This window comes from Salmo trutta, chromosome 19 (genome assembly GCF_901001165.1).
Source record: "Salmo trutta chromosome 19, fSalTru1.1, whole genome shotgun sequence".
NCBI classification, from domain to species: Eukaryota; Metazoa; Chordata; class Actinopteri; order Salmoniformes; family Salmonidae; genus Salmo; species Salmo trutta.
The window spans coordinates 42,866,966-42,870,655 of NC_042975.1; the positions used below are offsets into that span (position 1 = coordinate 42,866,966).

At 38.7% G+C, this 3,690-nt stretch overlaps 1 protein-coding gene across 2 annotated transcripts in view; it reads left to right on the forward strand.

Annotated features, from left to right (window-relative positions):
- Window positions 1–2,190: 2,190 nt before the first annotated feature.
- Window positions 2,191–3,690, forward strand: part of LOC115154632 (lysine-specific demethylase 6B) — a 26,268-nt gene continuing 24,768 nt past the window's right edge. For both annotated transcript variants that reach the window (XM_029701074.1, XM_029701075.1), the window contains exons 1-2: window positions 2,191–2,454; window positions 3,686–3,690. The exon at window positions 3,686–3,690 is cut by the window's right edge and continues 242 nt beyond it. The gene's annotated coding sequence lies outside the window, so the exon portion shown is untranslated. The remainder of the gene's footprint in view (window positions 2,455–3,685) is intronic.

Genomic DNA, 3,690 nt, shown 5'->3' on the forward strand with positions numbered 1-3,690 from the left:
TGTTTATACTTGCGTACTATTGTTTGTACAGATGAACGTGGTACCTTCAGGCATTTGGAAATTGCTCCCAAGGATGAACCAGACTTGTGGAGGGCTACAATTTTTTTCTGAGGTCTTGGCTGATTTCCTTTGATTTTCCCATGATGTCAAGCAAAGAGGCACTGAGTTTGAAGGTAGGCCTTGAAATACATCCACAGGTACACCTCCTATTCACTCAAATGATGTCAATTAGCCTATCAGAAGCTTCTAAAGCCATGACATAATTTTCTGGAATTTTCCAAGCTGTTTGAAGGCACAGTCAACTTATTGTATGTAAACTTCTGACCCACTGGAATTGTGATACAGTGAATTATAAGTGAAATAATCTGTCTGTTAACAATTGTTGGAAAAATTACTTGCATCATGCACAAAGTAGATGTTCTAACCGACTTGCCAAAACTATAATTTGTTAACAAGAAATTTGTGGAGTGGTTGAAAACGAGTTTTAATGACTCCAACCTAAGTGTATGTAAACTTCTGACTTCAACTGTAGGCGTACAGAGGCCCATTATCAGCAACCATCACTCCTGTGTTCCAATGGCACGTTGTGTTAGCTAATCCAAGTTTGTCATTTTAAAAGGCTAATTGATCATTAGAAAACCCTTTTGCAATTATGTTAGCACAGCTGAAAACTTTTGTACTAATTAAAGAAGCAATAAAACTGGCCTTTAAACTAGTTGAGTATCTGAAACATCAGCATTTGTGGGTTCAATTACAGGCTCAAAATGGCCAGAAACAAAGACCTTTCTTCTGAAACTCATCAGTCTATTCTTGTTCTGAGAAATGAAAGATATTCTGTCCGAGAAATTGCCAAGAAACTGAAGATCTTGTACAACGCTGTGTACTACTCCCATCACGTCAACAGTGAAGAGGCGACTCCGGGATGCTGGCCTTCTAGGCAGAGTTCCTCTGTCCGGTGTTTGTGTTCTTTTGCCCATCTTAATCTTTAATTTTTATTGGCCAGTCTGAGATATGGCTTTTTCTTTGCAACCCTGCCTAGAAGGCCAGCATCCTGGGGTCACCTCTTTACTGTTGACATTGAGACTGGTGTTTTGCGGGTAATATTTCATGAATCTGCCAGTTGAGGACTTGTTTTCAAGCTAGACACTCTAATGTACTTGTCCTCTTGCTCAGTTGTGCACCGGGGCCTCCATCTCCTCTTTCTATTCTGGTTAGAGCCAGTTTGCGCTGTTCTGTGAAGGGAGTAGTACACAGCGTTGTACGAGATCTTCAGTTTCTTGGCAATTTCTAGCACGGAATAGCCTTCATTTCTCAGAACAAGAATAGACTGACGAGTTTCAAAAGAAAGTTCTTTGTGTCTGGCCATTTTGAGCCTCTAATCGAACCCACAAATGCTGATGCTCCAGATACTCAACTAGTCTAAAGAAGGACAGTTTTATTGGTTATTTAATCAGGACAACAGTTTTCAGCTGTGCTAACATAATTGCAAAGGGTTTTCTAATGATCAATTAGCCTTTTAAAATGATAAACTTGGATTAGCTAACACAACGTGCCATTGGAACACAGGAGTAGTGGTTGCTGATAATGGGCCTCTGTACACCAATGTAGATATTCCATAAAAAATAATCTGATTCCAGCTACAATAGTCATTTACAACATTAACAATGTCTTCACTGTATTTCAGATCAATTTGATGTTATTTTAATGGACAAAAAATGTGCCTTTCTTTAAAAAACAAGGACATTTCTAAGTGACCCCAAACTTTTGAAAGGTAGAGTATAATGATTGACTAAAACAAACTCATGTCAAATCTTGCTTACATTTGTATATAATCAAGTTGTGTCTCTCTATTATGTGTGGGAATACTTAGGAACATATTTCTTAAATTAAAATCACTTGGAGCTGATTTCCAGATTATAATTTTTTTACAGACTTATGTCCAACAATGAAAATTCCACACACTAAAGTACTTAAGGGGCCAAATAAAATCGCCCGCGGGCCATAAGTTTGGGAACCCTGTTCTAGAGGTTTCGTCCTTTCGTTTTTCCTTGGCACTGCTGTTAAGGGATCTCCGCCTAGTTGCTGTAAAGCCCTTTGTGACAACTGTAAATGGGGCTTCATGATAACAATTCTTTAACTTTGTCTCATCTGTGGACACGTGAAGCGCCACAGTCCTTATTTGGGGAATTTGACAACATCACCGCATGTCTTCTTCAAAATGCCGTGGCCCTTTTGTTCTGTTTCCTTAAGAGTGACAGTGCCAGCGTGCATCGTGGCGCGAGCTGTATCTCGTCCACTGAGGACCGGAGGAGTAGGTGAATTCTGCGCCATAGACGGAGGCGTTCGTATTGAGTGGCTCCCATCAGTGGCTTTACAACTGCGCAATAGGAAAGCTGAATCACTCATCCCGACTGTTTCGCTACTCAAAATGTTTTCCATCTTCGTTTGTCAGAGGTAAGCTGGAGGGACAGTTATCGATAGCTATACTCTGCCAGGCTGTTTGTTTGAAAGGCTATTTGTTTTCTATTTAAGCGACGGACCTTGTCTAGTAAATATTCTAATTCAGAAGCTTCTCTCTACGCCATAACTTGATTATTGAAAAGCTTACATAATGCGGTTGAAAAGCCAACGATCAATCATATTTCACTCTTAATGTGCATGAGAAGGGATATATAGGTATCTACAATCAAGCTATAGAAATGTAGCCTACTTATTCAAGTTACATAAAACTATTAATTTAGATTATAATGCACATGTTATTGTAGGCTACTGGGCTATCCACCTTTGTGGTTTTATTTTAGTATGTGAATTTAGTTAACCAAGTTCCCCCCCAAAAATATAACTTTTAGAGGACATTTCCATAGGTGGTCATGCTATAGTGTTTTTTCTTTAATACATTAGTTGGCTATTACTTACCCATTTTATGAATCATTACCATTCTCAATATGTCCACTTGGTTCTGTAAATATGGTGTCGCATTATCACGTTTAAATGCCACGTGAAGTTGCGGCGGGAATTGGGAAATTAACTGAATGCGGAATTGGCATATTCCCTCTCAATCTCACACATGCACACACACACACAATATTCCCAATTTGTTTCACTAGTTTCTGTGATGCAATATGGATTATTGTCCACAAGGTGGAGATATCAGTACATCGATGATATCGCAGCCTACTTTTGTGTGGAGGTCTATGATTCGTTTTCCTACAGTTACATGTAGGTCTGTTTAGTGTAGATGATTGAATTGTGTTATGGATTATTGTCTAATGTAGAATATTACATGTTTATTCTCAATGAATGGTTGTAATTCACTAGTAATTAACTACATTTCTCAGGGTTTGGTTATTGGCCAGTTGAGCCATAATTAATTTTCCGAATAAGATACTAGATCGTATACCTTCAGTCAGTACCAATCGAATCAGGTCTCAATTTAGTACTTGTCTATTTGTTTGTCATATAAAATGGACTCTGGGGTGGTGATCAGTGGTGTTACAGAACATTCAGATGAATGGTACCATGGAACAAACATGATGATTCTGTCATGTAGAAAGTGTGCCCTCCTTAACATGAGCCAGCTCTCAATCTGTGTTACCCTCTGATTTAAATAATCAATGCAGTGTTTGCTCTAGTCAGTTGCATGCTATTAACACATGCTATTAACACATTTCATTTCTCTTGACAGTGGGT